Raw genomic sequence first — 18,615 nt, forward strand, 5'->3', positions numbered from 1 at the left:
TAGACATCACAAAAACTAGACAAGCCTTTCCTCCCTTATGTTTCCCAACAGTTCCTGGCACAAGTGTGTGTAGGTAGAAGTCAACAAACATGTTTCCTGGCCCCAAACTTTACCCCCTCTTTCCAGTAAAGGATTGGCTTTCGGTATCACGCCTCCTCGCTTTTACCTTTTTACTTTATCCTGCGTAAACATTTTTTTCAGCATCTTAAACGTCTTGCCCATTAGCCCATCTATCCCCAACATCAGACCACTTATTATCATCTGACAGATCAGAATCAGACTCAACCAGCTACTGTTGCCTTCTTCTGCTTCTCTTTACATCCAGATGTGCTGCTCCTGTAATTCCAAACATTGTGCCAGTACCCCGTGTTCTAAACATTTTGGCAACCCCAAGGTGTCCCTCTCCCATGTTGAGATTATGAGGCCCTACTGGGATATTGCTGCCTTCATCGACCCTGGATCCCTGCGCAAGGATCCTGGCCCTTGGCCCATCATCGTGCCATGTTCCCTCAAATTTTTTCTGGAATGATACCATTGAGGATACCTGCCTTTATTCCTTGATGCCATTTGCTCCAAACAATCCAGTACACCCCAAGTCCAGGTCCTTGTGCTGCATGACTTGTGGGGTCTCTATACGTGGCAATATCCTGGCACCTTCCATTGCTTTCCGCTTGAGTGCTGTAAATATAAAAACATTCTGCCAGTGTCCATTATCACCTATGCCTGCAGATTATGACTGTGTAATGAAACTCACTTAAGTCCTTGTCTATTGCATCCTGGCCTTGACACATCGCAAATGTTCTTGGCAGACCAAAGCTGTCTAAAATCCCCCTACACTCCCTCACCCAATTACCTTACACCTACGTTCAGTCCCAAACCGAGCCATGTGGCCAGCATTTTAGACAAAGATACCCCTAACTTACATTATGCCTATTCCTACCAACTATCCAAGGTTCCCCACTGCTACGCCTTTCTTGGCATTTTGCCCGCTCATTACTTTTTCAATGTACAGAGCTACTGGTGGATACTGTATATAGTAACTAATGATGGACATACCGCATATAGATGAAATATTACTTCAGAGAGTCCCCCTGGCAGCAGGCAGCCGATCTCAAGAAATTCTGGAACAAAAAGTATAAACTGTGAAGATATTATGACGTGCGCTTAGTATGGTTCATCATATCAACAAATATATGTTCAGCCTATTGAAAACATGTGGGAGATTGTTCCCACAGTCTTGTCATGTGTCTCTATAGGAACATTCTGGATGACATCACATTATAGAATTTCTATAGGTTGTTATTTGCTATAATACTTACATATATACAGTGCATCTTCTAGCATGTCGGCTGTCACTGGTGCCACATATTCAGATGTTATAAATGTCTGTAAAATACATAATGGGTTTAATGCACATACATAAAATAACCCCATATCTATAATGAATAATAATATATTTACTTTCACACATTTCATTTTCTATCACAGGGCGAGTCCAATGCCCCTCTGCCACACAAATAACACCAGCAGTATAATGGCACATAATAGTTGGAGGACCCTGGTATAGATTTTGTATCAGGGACCAGGAGCTTATTGTTATTCTTCTATATAATCTTATCCTTAATGGAAAACTTCTAATTTGTCTTTTGTGGAGTCTTTTGGACTGGAGTAGAGAGAGTAGAAAATGGTAAATTGGATTTCTGGATTCAACAGACAAAATAATTATTAAAGGGGTTTTGTGACAGTTTCATAAACCTTAGTCTAAGGCTATGGCTAAAAATAACAAATTTTCCCTACTCATTTGTTAAAATCCCTGTGGCTCCTGCGCTGGTGGTTCTGTTGTTTTTTAGTTGCTAGGCCACAGCGGTCATGTCCGTGTGGATGGCATGTCACGTGGTAGCTATTGTGTCACATCCAGGGCCGGCCTTAGGTTTATTGGTGACATGTGCAGTATCTGTGACGTCCTCCCCCTTATGATGCACCATGTAGTGTCCAAATAATTTAAACATACAGTGCCCAAATAACATCACCCAGTCAATAAACTAGGGATTGTATCTTTCTGTTTTTTTATATTATAGGTTTGGGCCCTAAATGCCGGATCGGCAGTGTAAGTTGAGGGTGCCCAGGCCATCTATGGTGGTAGTGCCCTCTTCAGTATTGACCAGTAATACACACTATGTGATCATTTAGAGATGCAGTTAATAAAATACACTGACCTTGGACTTTCCTACTGAATACATCCGACTGAATGTAGAACGTTATGTGATGTGAGGTGGAGGGCTCTGCTTAATCTTTGATCTGCCCTCCTGGGACGTGTGGTTATCATTAACTCTTATGAGGAATTAATTCTAGGAGAAAGAAAGACAATGTATTAGGACAAATCTCAATCAATGGCAACATTTCTATCTAGAACAGAGTCCAGTCCCCAACCAGTGTAAAATTACCAAAGGGGTAAATAGGATGACCGGCTGGGGTCCAGGGATTTGGGGTGGCCCACAGCTCTGGGGCTCCATAGGCCCCTGAAATTGGACAAACAATAAAGGCGCAGGGAGGAAGCGAAATGTCTGACACGGTTGGTCGTCTATTAGGTGAGTATAATTGTTTATTTTATAGGAGCAAAGGGGGCACTATTAATATGGGGGATAAAAGGACTGAGTCGTGGCTTAGAAAAGGAGGCTTCATTACTGTGGGGCCATACAAAAGGGGCATTCTGACCCAGGACATACAAAAAGTGTCATTCTAACTGTGGAGGGTATTGGTGGATACTGCATATAGTAACTAATAAGAGACGTACCTTGCATAGATGAAATATTGCTTCAGAGAGTCCCCCTGGCAGCAGGCAGCCGATCTTAAGGTGTTCTGGAAAAAACAATAATTGTGTAGTTTTATTACTCCAGACAGACGTGTGCTCAGTATAGACCACCCAACAATGAAGGAAATGTACATTAGGGCTCATGTACACAGCAACTTCATGTGGACGGACCTGTATGGTGGCGCACAGACTGCAGTACTGGTAATGTAGACACTCTGTGTGCGCTGTGTGCTCCCCCATAAGCCAAATGTGTATTAGGAAATTACATAAATAACAAGTCCCTTATATATTACTAATACCATAATATCTTCTTTATGGAGCATTTCTATAATAATAATAATATAAAGCTGCAGCAAAATTCCCAGCGTTTACTTTTGCTACATGTGGATGAGTTTTTGAGACTGTAACTATTCACCTGTAACACTTGTGAATTTTGCCGCGCAGCAAATCTGCAGCATCTGAATTCAGCTTTATGGCGTAGAATATAGTACTCAAATACTGCAATCATACAGTGCCCAAATAACACTGCCAGACAAGTATTGTCTGCCACACTGTAATGTAATCCATTATCAAGGAATTGTATCTGCATCCTGAGCAGTGCCCTTTACTTTTTTTACATGAAGAGTGGGATTGAGTGTTCAAGCAATGGGTGCCCCAGACATCAAGACCAGTGGTGCCCCATTCATTAGTGACAGGTGATGCACCCAGTGTAACCGCACAGGTCGCACACCCCTAAGACAGGCCCTGGATGAACAATATTGGGGAATTTGTTCCCACAGTCTTGTCATGTGTCTCTATAGGAACATTCTGGATGACATCAGATTATAGAATTTCTATAGGTTGTCATTTGCTATAATACTTACATATATACAGTGTATGTCCTAGCATGTCGGCTGTCACTGGTGCCACATATTCAGATGTCATAAATGTCTGTAAAATACATAATGGAATAAACATAAAATAACCCCATATCTAGAATGAATAATAATATATTTACTTTCACACCTTTCATTTTCTATCACAGGACGAGTCAGACATTGAAAACATTTTGTAATGTTAGTGTAAACCCAGGGAACATAATTATAGGGGTGAAGAGGTTGCAGTCACACCCAGGCCCTGGTGTCCATGACTGACATTAGGGGGGGTCACAATGTGGGCAATTTACAAATGCCAATCCCCAATGCCCCCATCTCCTAGAGGAATCCCGATTTTCGCTGCTAGAAACGCGATGTCAGTGAGAGAAGCACCCAGGCGGAAAGGAAGCTGCTGAGTTGCCCGGCCGCTTCTAAAACACAAGCAGTGGAAGGGAGCCAGCGCAGCGCCCCGTTCCACCTGCTGGAGGGATGCGCCCTATGTAATGGCACAGGTCGCACACCCCTAAGGCCGGCCCTGGCTACTGCTGAGCCTTATTAGGATAATATACGGTAGCTTTTTAAGACTATTTAATTAAATTAAATTAGACATCATATTGAAAACGACTGAGAACAACATGTGTGCAAGCCTTCAGTGCATGCACACATGGTGTTAAAAAAAATCCGGCCTCCTCCTACCCCTTCAGCTGGCCATTCCATCTCCAGAATTGGTGCGTTTTTAGGAGTATTATTACACCAATATTTCCTAACATCTAGTTTAAAGATAGTATAGTACCTGCTGGCCCAGAATATCCAACGCTCCCGATCGCAAGTGCTGTCCATACCTTTCTTAAATGTGTTACTCCACGATCCAACAGGTGTGTAGCGCGCCAAGTTCCTCTTCATCCCTTGGAGGCACGTTCTTCTGGTACCAATATTAGTACACCATTCCTCTTCTACCTACAACATATGACCCATTCTTTGCCCACAATATGGGAAAGAATGAGGGGCACAACGCCAATTCGAACTGGAAAACATTCTTTGTCTTAACGTGTGACAAACTCGTATGTATTCTGGACTATCAGACTGTAAAAAATGAATTCAACAACATGTGTGCAAGCCTTCAGTGCATGCACACATGGTGTTAAAAAAAATCCGGCCTCCTCCTACCCCTTCAGCTGGCCATTCCATCTCCAGAATTGGTGCGTTTTTAGGAGTATTATTACACCAATATTTCCTAACATCTAGTTTAAAGATAGTATAGTACCTGCTGGCCCAGAATATCCAACGCTCCCGATCGCAAGTGCTGTCCATACCTTTCTTAAATGTGTTACTCCACGATCCAACAGGTGTGTAGCGCGCCAAGTTCCTCTTCATCCCTTGGAGGCACGTTCTTCTGGTACCAATATTAGTACACCATTCCTCTTCTATCTACAATAAATGACGCATTCTTTGCCCACAATATGGGAAAGAATGAGGGGCACAACGCCAATTCGAACTGTAAAACATTCTTTGTCTTAACGTGTGACAAACTTGTATGTATTCTGGACTATCAGGCTATAAAAAATTAATTTAACAACATGTGTGCAAGCCTTCAGTGCATGCACACATGGTGTTAAAAAAAAATCCGGCCTCTTCCTAACCCTTCAGCCGGCCATTCCATGTCCAGAATTGGTGCATATTTTGGAGTATTATTACACCAATATTTCCTAACATCTAGTTTAAATATAGGATAGTACCTGCTGGCCCAGAATATCCAACGCTCCCGATCGCAAGTGCTGTCCATACCTTTCTTAAATGTGTTACTCCAGGATCCAACAGGTGTGTAGCGCTCCAAGTTCCTCTTCATCCCTTGGATGCACGTTCTTCTGGTACCAATATTAGTACACCATTCCTCTTCTACGTACAACAAATGACCCATTCTTTGCCCACAATATGGGAAAGAATGAGGGGCACAATGCCAATTCGAACTGGAAAACATTTTTTGTCTTAACATGAACAAACTTGTATGTATTCTGGACTATCAGACTGTAAAAAATGAATTTAACAACATGTGTGCAAGCCTTCAGTGCATGCACACATGGTGTTAAAAAAAATCCGGCCTCCTCCTACCCCTTCAGCCGGCCATTCCATCTCCATAAGTGGTGCATTTTTAGTATTATTACACCAATATTTGCTAACATCTAGTTTAAAGTTAGGATAGTACCTGCTGGTCCAGAATATCCAACGCTCCTGATCGCAAGTGCTGTCCATACCTTTCTTAAATGTGTTACTCCACGATCCAACAGGTGTGTAGCGCGCCAAGTTCCTCTTCATCCCTTTGAGGCACGTTCTTCTGGTACCAATATTAGTACACCATTCCTCTTCTACCTACAACAAATGACCCATTCTTTGCCCACAATATGGGAAAGAATGAGGGGCACAACGCCAATTCGAACTGGAAAACATTCTTTGTCTTAACATGAACAAACTTGTATGTAATCTGGACTATCAGGCTATAAAAAATAAATTTAACAACATGTGTGCAAGCCTTCAGTGCATGCACACATGGTGTTAAACAAAATCCGGCCTCCTCCTACCCCTTCAGCCGGCCATTCCATCTCCAGAATTGGTGCATTTTTAGGAGTATTATTACACCAATATTTCCTAACATCTAGTTTAAAGTTAGGATAGTACCTGCTGGTACAGAATATCCAACGCTCCCGATTGCAAGTGCTGTCCATACCTTTCTTAAATGTGTTACTCCACGATCCAACAGGTGTGTAGCGCGCCAAGTTCCTCTTCATCCCTTGGAGGCACGTTCTTCTGGTACCAATATTAGTACACCATTCCTCTTCTATCTACAATAAATGACCCATTCTTTGCCCACAATATGGGAAAGAATGAGGGGCACAACGCCAATTCGAACTGGAAAACATTCTTTGTCTTAACGTGTGACAAACTTGTATGTATTCTGGACTATCAGGCTATAAAAAATGAATTTAACAACATGTGTGCAAGCCTTCAGTGCATGCACACATGGTGTTAAAAAAAATCCGGCCTCCTCCTACCCCTTCAGCTGGCCATTCCATCTCCAGAATTGGTGCATTTTTAAGAGTATTATTACACCTATATTTCCTAACATCTAGTTTAAAGATAGGATAGTACTTGCTGGTCCAGAATATCCAACGATCCCGTTCACAATTGCTGTCCATACCTTTCCTAAATGTGTTACTCCACGATCCAACAGGTGTGTAGCGTGCCGTGTTCCTCTTTATCCCTTGGAGGCGCGTTCTTCTGGTACCAATATTAGTACACCATTCCTCTTCTACTTACAACAAATGACCCATTCTTTGCCCACAATATGGGAAAGAATGAGGGGCACAACGCCAATTCGAACTGGAAAACATTCTTTGTCTTAACGTGTGACAAACTTGTATGTATTCTGGACTATCAGGCTATAAAAAATGAATTTAACAACATGTGTGCAAGCCTTCAGTGCATGCACACATGGTGTTAAACAAAATCCGGCCTCCTCCTACCCCTTCAGCCGGCCATTCCATCTCCAGAATTGGTGCATTTTTAGGAGTATTATTACACCAATATTTCCTAACATCTAGTTTAAAGTTAGGATAGTACCTGCTGGTCCATAACATCCAATGCTCCCGATCGCAAGTGCTGTCCATACCTTTCTTAAATGTGTTACTCCACGATCCAACAGGTGTGTAGCGCGCCAAGTTCCTCTTCATCCCTTGGAGGCGCGTTTTTCTGGTACCAATATTAGTACACCATTCCTCTTCTAACTACAAAAAATGACCCATTCTTTGCCCACAATATGGGAAAGAATGAGGGGCACAACGCCAATTCGAACTGGAAAACATTCTTTGTCTTAACAAGTGACAAACTGGTATGTATTCTGGACTATCAGACAGTAAAAAATGAATTTAACAACATGTGTGCAAGGCTTCAGTGCATGCACACATGGTGTTAAAAAAAATCCGGCCTCCTCCTACCCCTTCAGCCGGCCATTCCATCTCCATAAGTGGTGCATTTTTAGGAGTATTATTACACCAATATTTCCTAACATCTAGTTTAAAGTTAGGATAGTACCTGCTGGTCCAGAATATCCAACGATCCCATTCACAAGTGCTGTCCATACCTTTCCTTAATGTGTTACTCCATGATCCAACAGATGTGTAGCGCGCCGTGTTCCTCTTCATCCCTTGGAGGCGCGTTCTTCTGGTACCAATATTAGTACACCATTCCTCTTCTACCTACAACAAATGACCCATTCTTTTCCCACAATTTGGGAAAGAATGAGGGGCACAACGCCAATTCGAACTGGAAAACATTCTTTGTCTTAACGTGTGACAAACTTGTATGTATTCTGGACTATTAGACTGTAAAAAATAAATTTAACAACATGTGTGCAAGCCTTCAGTGCATGCACACATGGTGTTAAAAAAAATCCGGCCTCCTCCTACCCCTTCAGCCGGCCATTCCATCTCCAGAATTGGTGCATTTTTAGGAGTATTATTACACCAATATTTCCTAACATCTAGTTTAAAGTTAGGATAGTACCTGCTGGTCCAGAATATCCAACGCTCCCGATCGCAAGTGCTGTCCATACCTTTCTTAAATGTGTTACTCCAGGATCCAACAGGTGTGTAGCGCGCCAAGTTCCTCTTCATCCCTTGAATGCACGTTCTTCTGGTACCAAGATTAGTACACCATTCCTCTTCTACCTACAACAAATGACCCATTCTTTGCCCACAATATTGGAAAGAATGAGGGGCACAATGCCAATTCGAACTGGAAAACATTCTTTGTCTTAACATGAGCAAACTTGTATGTATTCTGGACTATCAGACTGTAAAAAATGAATTTAACAACATGTGTGCAAGCCTTCAGTGCATGCACACATGGTGTTAAAAAAAATCCGGCCTCCTCCTACCCCTTCAGCCGGCCATTCCATCTCCAGAATTGGTGCATTTTTAGGAGTATTATTACACCAATATTTCCTACCATCTAGTTTAAATATAGGATAGTACCTGCTGGCCCAGAATATCCAACGCTCCCCATTGCAAGTGCTGTCCATATCTTTCTTAAATTTGTTACTCCACGATCCAACAGGTGTGTAGCGCGCCAAGTTCCTCTTCATCCCTTGGAGGCACGTTCTTCTGGTACCAATATTAGTACACCATTCCTCTTCTACCTACAACAAATGACCCACTCTTTGCCCACAATATGGGAAAGAATGAGGGGCACAACGCCAATTCGAACTGGAAAACATTCTTTGTCTTAACGTGTAACAAACTTGTATGTATTCTGGACTATTAGACTGTAAAAAATTAATTTAACAACATGTGTGCAAGGCTTCAGTGCATGCACATATGGTGTTAAAAAAAATCCGGCCTCCTCCTACCCCTTCAGCCGGCCATTCCATCTCCAGAATTGGTGCATTTTTAGGAGTATTATTACACCAATATTTCCTAACATCTGGTTTAAATATAGGATAGTACCTGCTGGCCCAGAATATCCACTGCTCCCGATCGCAAGTGCTGTCCATACCTTTCTTAAATGTGTTACTCCAGGATCCAACAGGTGTGTAGCGCGCCAAGTTCCTCTTCATCCCTTGAATGCACGTTCTTCTGGTACCAAGATTAGTACACCATTCCTCTTCTACCTACAACAAATGACCCATTCTTTGCCCACAATATGGGAAAGAATGAGGGGCACAATGCCAATTCGAACTGGAAAACATTCTTTGTCTTAACATGAACAAACTTGTATGTATTCTGGACTATCAGACTGTAAAAAATGAATTTAACAACATGTGTGCAAGCCTTCAGTGCATGCACACATGGTGTTAAAAAAAATCCGGCCTCCTCCTACCCCTTCAGCCGGCCACTCCATCTCCATAAGTGGTGCATTTTTAGTATTATTACACCAATATTTGCTAACATCTAGTTTAAAGTTAGTATAGTACCTGCTGGTCCAGAATATCCAACGCTCTTGATCGCAAGTGCTGTCCATACCTTTCTTAAATGTGTTACTCCAGGATCTAACAGGTGTGTAGCGCGCCAAGTTCCTCTTCATCCCTTGGAGGCACGTTCTTCTGGTACCAATATTAGTACACCATTCCTCTTCTACCTACAACAAATGACCCACTCTTTGCCCACAATATGGGAAAGAATGAGGGGCACAACGCCAATTAGAACTGGAAAACATTCTTTGTCTTAACGTGTGACAAACTTGTATGTATTCTGGACTATTAGACTGTAAAAAATTAATTTAACAACATGTGTGCAAGGCTTCAGTGCATGCACACATGGTGTTAAAAAAAATCCGGCCTCCTCCTACCCCTTCAGCCGGCCATTCCATCTCCAGAATTGGTGCATTTTTAGGAGTATTATTACACCAATATTTCCTAACATCTAGTTTAAATATAGGATAGTACCTGCTGGCCCAGAATATCCAACGCACCCGATTGCAAGTGCTGTCCATATCTTTCTTAAATTTGTTACTCCACGATCCAACAGGTGTGTAGCGCGCCAAGTTCCTCTTCATCCCTTGGAGGCACGTTCTTCTGGTACTAATATTAGTACACCATTCCTCTTCTACCTACAACAAATGACCCACTCTTTGCCCATAATATGGGAAAGAATGAGGGGCACAACGCCAATTAGAACTGGAAAACATTCTTTGTCTTAACGTGTAACAAACTTGTATGTATTCTGGACTATTAGACTGTAAAAAATTAATTTAACAACATGTGTGCAAGGCTTCAGTGCATGCACACATGGTGTTAAAAAAAATCCGGCCTCCTCCTACCCCTTCAGCCGGCCATTCCATCTCCAGAATTGGTGCATTTTTAGGAGTATTATTACACCAATATTTCCTAACATCTAGTTTAAATATAGGATAGTACCTGCTGGCCCAGAATATCCAACGCTCCCGATTGCAAGTGCTGTCCATATCTTTCTTAAATTTGTTACTCCACGATCCAACAGGTGTGTAGCGCGCCAAGTTCCTCTTCATCCCTTGGAGGCACGTTCTTCTGGTACCAATATTAGTACACCATTCCTCTTCTACCTACAACAAATGACCCACTCTTTGCCCACAATATGGGAAAGAATGAGGGGCACAACGCCAATTAGAACTGGAAAACATTCTTTGTCTTAACGTGTGACAAACTTGTATGTATTCTGGACTATTAGACTGTAAAAAAATTAATTTAACAACATGTGTGCAAGGCTTCAGTGAATGCACACATGGTGTTAAAAAAAATCCGGCCTCCTCCTACCCCTTCAGCCGGCCATTCCATCTCCAGAATTGGTGCATTTTTAGGAGTATTATTACACCAATATTTCCTAACATCTAGTTTAAAGATAGGATAGTACTTGCTGGTCCAGAATATCCAACGATCCCGTTCACAATTGCTGTCCATACCTTTCCTAAATTTGTTACTCCACGATCCAACAGGTGTGTAGCGCGCCAAGTTCCTCTTCATCCCTTGGAGGCACGTTCTTCTGGTACCAATATTAGTACACCATTCCTCTTCTACCTACAACAAATGACCCACTCTTTGCCCACAATATGGGAAAGAATGAGGGGCACAACGCCAATTAGAACTGGAAAACATTCTTTGTCTTAACGTGTGACAAACTTGTATGTATTCTGGACTATTAGACTGTAAAAAAATTAATTTAACAACATGTGTGCAAGGCTTCAGTGAATGCACACATGGTGTTAAAAAAAATCCGGCCTCCTCCTACCCCTTCAGCCGGCCATTCCATCTCCAGAATTGGTGCATTTTTAGGAGTATTATTACACCAATATTTCCTAACATCTAGTTTAAAGTTAGGATAGTACCTGCTGGTCCAGAATATCCAACGCTCCCGATCGCAAGTCCTGTCCATATCTTTCTTAAATTTGTTACTCCACGATCCAACAGGTGTGTAGCGCGCCAAGTTCCTCTTCATCCCTTGGAGGCACGTTCTTCTGGTACTAATATTAGTACACCATTCCTCTTCTACCTACAACAAATGACCCACTCTTTGCCCATAATATGGGAAAGAATGAGGGGCACAACGCCAATTAGAACTGGAAAACATTCTTTGTCTTAACATGAACAAACTTGTATGTATTCTGGACTATTAGACTGTAAAAAATTAATTTAACAACATGTGTGCAAGGCTTCAGTGCATGCACACATGGTGTTAAAAAAAATCCGGCCTCCTCCTACCCCTTCAGCCGGCCATTCCATCTCCAGAATTGGTGCATTTTTAGGAGTATTATTACACCAATATTTCCTAACATCTAGTTTAAATATAGGATAGTACCTGCTGGCCCAGAATATCCAACGCTCCCGATTGCAAGTGCTGTCCATATCTTTCTTAAATTTGTTACTCCACGATCCAACAGGTGTGTAGCGCGCCAAGTTCCTCTTCATCCCTTGGAGGCACGTTCTTCTGGTACCAATATTAGTACACCATTCCTCTTCTACCTACAACAAATGACCCACTCTTTGCCCACAATATGGGAAAGAATGAGGGGCACAACGCCAATTAGAACTGGAAAACATTCTTTGTCTTAACGTGTGACAAACTTGTATGTATTCTGGACTATTAGACTGTAAAAAAATTAATTTAACAACATGTGTGCAAGGCTTCAGTGAATGCACACATGGTGTTAAAAAAAATCCGGCCTCCTCCTACCCCTTCAGCCGGCCATTCCATCTCCAGAATTGGTGCATTTTTAGGAGTATTATTACACCAATATTTCCTAACATCTAGTTTAAAGATAGGATAGTACTTGCTGGTCCAGAATATCCAACGATCCCGTTCACAATTGCTGTCCATACCTTTCCTAAATTTGTTACTCCACGATCCAACAGGTGTGTAGCGCGCCAAGTTCCTCTTCATCCCTTGGAGGCACGTTCTTCTGGTACCAATATTAGTACACCATTCCTCTTCTACCTACAACAAATGACCCACTCTTTGCCCACAATATGGGAAAGAATGAGGGGCACAACGCCAATTAGAACTGGAAAACATTCTTTGTCTTAACGTGTGACAAACTTGTATGTATTCTGGACTATTAGACTGTAAAAAAATTAATTTAACAACATGTGTGCAAGGCTTCAGTGAATGCACACATGGTGTTAAAAAAAATCCGGCCTCCTCCTACCCCTTCAGCCGGCCATTCCATCTCCAGAATTGGTGCATTTTTAGGAGTATTATTACACCAATATTTCCTAACATCTAGTTTAAAGTTAGGATAGTACCTGCTGGTCCAGAATATCCAACGCTCCCGATCGCAAGTCCTGTCCATACCTTTCTTAAATGTGTTACTCCACGATCCAACAGGTGTGTAGCGCGCCAAGTTCCTCTTCATCCCTTGGAGGCGCGTTCTTCTGGTACCAATATTAGTACACCATTCCTCTTCTACCTACAACAAATGACCCATTCTTTTCCCACAATTTGGGAAAGAATGAGGGGCACAACGCCAATTCGAACTGGAAAACATTCTTTGTCTTAACATGAACAAACTTGTATGTATTCTGGACTATCAGGCTATAAAAAATAAATTTAACAACATGTGTGCAAGCCTTCAGTGCATGCACACATGGTGTTAAAAAAAATCCGGCCTCCTCCTACCCCTTCAGCCGGCCATTCCATCTCCAGAATTGGTGCATTTTTAGGAGTATTATTACACCAATATTTTCCTAACATCTAGTTTAAATATAGGATAGTACCTGCTGGCCCAGAATAACCAACGCTCCCGATTGCAAGTGCTGTCCATATCTTTCTTAAATTTGTTACTCCACGATCCAACAGGTGTGTAGCGCGCCAAGTTCCTCTTCATCCCTTGGAGGCACGTTCTTCTGGTACCAAGATTAGTACACCATTCCTCTTCTACCTACAACAAATGACCCATTCTTTGCCCACAATATGGGAAAGAATGAGGGGCACAATGCCAATTCGAACTGGAAAACATTCTTTGTCTTAACATGAACAAACTTGTATGTATTCTGGACTATCAGGCTATAAAAAATAAATTTAACAACATGTGTGCAAGCCTTCAGTGCATGCACACATGATGTTAAACAAAATCCGGCCTACCCCTTCAGCCGGCCATTCCATCTCCAGAATTGGTGCATTTTTAGGAGTATTATTACACCAATATTTCCTAACATCTAGTTTAAATATAGGATAGTACCTGCTGGCCCATAATATCCAACGCACCCGATTGCAAGTGCTGTCCATATCTTTCTTAAATTTGTTACTCCATGATTCAACAGGTGTGTAGCGCGCCAAGTTCCTCTTCATCCCTTGGAGGCACGTTCTTCTGGTACCAATATTAGTACGCCATTCCTCTTCTACCTACAACAAATGACCCACTCTTTGCCCACAATATGGGAAAGAATGAGGGGCACAACGCCAATTAGAACTGGAAAACATTCTTTGTCTTAACGTGTGACAAACTTGTATGTATTCTGGACTATTAGACTGTAAAAAAATTAATTTAACAACATGTGTGCAAGGCTTCAGTGAATGCACACATGGTGTTAAAAAAAATCCGGCCTCCTCCTACCCCTTCAGCCGGCCATTCCATCTCCAGAATTGGTGCATTTTTAGGAGTATTATTACACCAATATTTCCTAACATCTAGTTTAAAGATAGGATAGTACTTGCTGGTCCAGAATATCCAACGATCCCGTTCACAATTGCTGTCCATACCTTTCCTAAATGTGTTACTCCACGATCCAACAGGTGTGTAGCGCGCCGTGTTCCTCTTTATCCCTTGGAGGCGCGTTCTTCTGGTACCAATATTAGTACACCATTCCTCTTCTACATACAACAAATGACCCATTCTTTGCCCACAATATGGGAAAGAATGAGGGGCACAACGCCAATTAGAACTGGAAAACATTCTATGTCTTAACGTGTGACAAACTTGTATGTATTCTGGACTATTAGACTGTAAAAAATTTATTTAACAACATGTGTGCAAGCATTCAGTGAATGCACACATGGTGTTAAAAAAAATCCGGCCTCCTCCTACCCCTTCAGCCGGCCATTCCATCTCCAGAATTGGTGCATTTTTAGGAGTATTATTACACCAATATTTCCTAACATCTAGTTTAAAGTTAGGATAGTACCTGCTGGTCCAGAATATCCAACGCTCCCGATCGCAAGTCCTGTCCATACCTTTCTTAAATGTGTTACTCCACGATCCAACAGGTGTGTAGCGCGCCAAGTTCCTCTTCATCCCTTGGAGGCGCGTTCTTCTGGTACCAATATTAGTACACCATTCCTCTTCTACCTACAACAAATGACCCATTCTTTTCCCACAATTTGGGAAAGAATGAGGGGCACAACGCCAATTCGAACTGGAAAACATTCTTTGTCTTAACATGAACAAACTTGTATGTATTCTGGACTATCAGGCTATAAAAAATAAATTTAACAACATGTGTGCAAGCCTTCAGTGCATGCACACATGGTGTTAAAAAAAATCCGGCCTCCTCCTACCCCTTCAGCCGGCCATTCCATCTCCAGAATTGGTGCATTTTTAGGAGTATTATTACACCAATATTTTCCTAACATCTAGTTTAAATATAGGATAGTACCTGCTGGCCCAGAATAACCAACGCTCCCGATTGCAAGTGCTGTCCATATCTTTCTTAAATTTGTTACTCCACGATCCAACAGGTGTGTAGCGCGCCAAGTTCCTCTTCATCCCTTGGAGGCACGTTCTTCTGGTACCAATATTAGTACACCATTCCTCTTCTACCTACAACAAATGACCCACTCTTTGCCCACAATATGGGAAAGAATGAGGGGCACAACGCCAATTCGAACTGGAAAACATTCTTTGTCTTAACGTGTAACAAACTTGTATGTATTCTGGACTATTAGACTGTAAAAAATTAATTTAACAACATGTGTGCAAGGCTTCAGTGCATGCACACATGGTGTTAAAAAAAATCCGGCCTCCTCCTACCCCTTCAGCCGGCCATTCCATCTCCAGAATTGGTGCATTTGTAGGAGTATTTTTACACCAATATTTCCTAACATCTGGTTTAAATATAGGATAGTACCTGCTGATCCAGAATATCCAACGCTCCCGATCGCAAGTGCTGTCCATACCTTTCTTAAATGTGTTACTCCAGGATCCAAAAGGTGTGTAGCGCGCCAAGTTCCTCTTCATCCCTTGGATTCACGTTCTTCTGGTACCAAGATTAGTACACCATTCCTCTTCTACCTACAACAAATGACCCATTCTTTGCCCACAATATGGGAAAGAATGAGGGGCACAATGCCAATTCGAACTGGAAAACATTCTTTGTCTTAACATGAACAAACTTGTATGTATTCTGGACTATCAGGCTATAAAAAATAAATTTAACAACATGTGTGCAAGCCTTCAGTGCATGCACACATGATGTTAAACAAAATCCGGCCTACCCCTTCAGCCGGCCATTCCATCTCCAGAATTGGTGCATTTTTAGGAGTATTATTACACCAATATTTCCTAACATCTAGTTTAAATATAGGATAGTACCTGCTGGCCCATAATATCCAACGCACCCGATTGCAAGTGCTGTCCATATCTTTCTTAAATTTGTTACTCCATGATTCAACAGGTGTGTAGCGCGCCAAGTTCCTCTTCATCCCTTGGAGGCACGTTCTTCTGGTACCAATATTAGTACACCATTCCTCTTCTACCTACAACAAATGACCCACTCGTTGCCCACAATATGGGAAAGAATGAGGGGCACAACGCCAATTAGAACTGGAAAACATTCTTTGTCTTAACGTGTGACAAACTTGTATGTATTCTGGACTATTAGACTGTAAAAAATTTATTTAACAACATGTGTGCAAGGCTTCAGTGAATGCACACATGGTGTTAAAAAAAATCCGGCCTCATCCTACCCCTTCAGCCGGCCATTCCATCTCCAGAATTGGTGCATTTTTAGGAGTATTATTACACCAATATTTCCTAACATCTAGTTTAAAGATAGGATAGTACCTGCTGATCCAGAATATCCAACGCTCCCGATCGCAAGTGCTGTCCATACCTTTCTTAAATGTGTTACTCCAGGATCCAACAGGTGTGTAGCGCGCCAAGTTCCTCTTTATCCCTTGGAGGCGCGTTCTTCTGGTACCAATATTAGTACACCATTCCTCTTCTACATACAACAAATGACCCATTCTTTGTCCACAATATGGGAAAGAATGAGGGCACAACGCCAATTCGAACTGGAAAAGATTCTTTGTCTTAACGTGTGACAAACTTGTATGTATTCTGGACTATCAGGCTATAAAAAATGAATTTAACAACATGTGTGCAAGCCTTCAGTGCATGCACACATGGAGTTAAAAAAAATCCGGCCTCCTCCTACCCCTTCAGCCGGCCATTCCATCTCCAGAATTGGTGCATTTTTAGGAGTATTATTACACCAATATTTCCTAACATCTAGTTTAAAGATAGGATAGTACCTGCTGATCCAGAATATCCAACGCTCCCGATCGCAAGTGCTGTCCATACCTTTCTTAAATGTGTTACTCCAGGATCCAACAGGTGTGTAGCGCGCCAAGTTCCTCTTCATCCCTTGGATGCACGTTCTTCTGGTACCAAGATTAGTACACCATTCCTCTTCTACCTACAACAAATGACCCAATCTTTGCCCACAATATGGGAAAGAATGAGGGGCACAACGCCAATTCGAACTGGAAAACATTCTTTGTCTTAACATGAACAAACTTGTATGTATTCTGGACTATCAGACTGTAAAAAATGAATTTAACAAAATGTATGCAAGCCTTCAGTGCATGCACACATGGTGTTAAAAAAAATCCGGCCTCCTCCTACCCCTTCAGCCGGCCATTCCATCTCCATAAGTGGTGCATTTTTAGTATTATTACACCAATATTTGCTAACATCTAGTTTAAAGTTAGGATAGTACCTGCTGGTCCTGAATACCCAACGCTCCCGTTCGCAAGTGCTGTCCATACCTTTCTTAAATGTGTTACTCCAGGATCCAACAGGTGTGTAGCGCGCCAAGTTCCTCTTCATCCCTTGGATGCACGTTCTTCTGGTACCAATATTAGTACACCATTCCTCTTCTACCTACAACAAATGACCAATTCTTTGCCCACAATATGGGAAAGAATGTGGGGCACAACGCCAATTCGAACTGGAAAACATTCTTTGTTTTAACATGAACAAACTTGTATGTATTCTGGACTATCAGGCTATAAAAAATAAATTTAACAACATGTGTGCAAGCCTTCAGTGCATGCACACATGATGTTAAACAAAATCCGGCCTCCTCCTACCCCTTCAGCCGGCCATTCCATCTCCAGAAGTGGTGCATTTTTAGGAGTATTATTACACCAATATTTCCTAACATCTAGTTTAAATATAGGATAGTACCTGCTGGCCCAGAATATCCAACGTACCCGAGTGCAAGTGCTGTCCATATCTTTCTTAAATTTGTTACTCCACGATTCAACAGGTGTGTAGCGCGCCAAGTTCCTCTTCATCCCTTGGAGGCACGTTCTTCTGGTACCAATATTAGTACACCATTCCTCTTCTACCTACAACAAATGACCCAATCTTTGCACACAATATGGGAAAGAATGAGGGGCACAACGCCAATTCGAACTGGAAAACATTCTTTGTCTTAACGTGTAACAAACTTGTATGTATTCTGGACTATTAGACTGTAAAAAATTAATTTAACAACATGTGTGCAAGGCTTCAGCGCATGCACACATGGTGTTAAAAAAAATCCGGCCTCCTCCTACCCCTTCAGCCGGCCATTCCATCTCCAGAATTGGTGAATTTTTAGGAGTATTATTACACCAATATTTCCTAACATCTAGTTTAAATATAGGATAGTACCTGCTGGCCCAGAATATCCAACGCACCCGATTGCAAGTTCTGTCCATATCT

Source organism: Rhinoderma darwinii, chromosome 2, assembly GCF_050947455.1.
Source record: "Rhinoderma darwinii isolate aRhiDar2 chromosome 2, aRhiDar2.hap1, whole genome shotgun sequence".
In the NCBI taxonomy this organism is placed as follows: domain Eukaryota; kingdom Metazoa; phylum Chordata; class Amphibia; order Anura; family Rhinodermatidae; genus Rhinoderma; species Rhinoderma darwinii.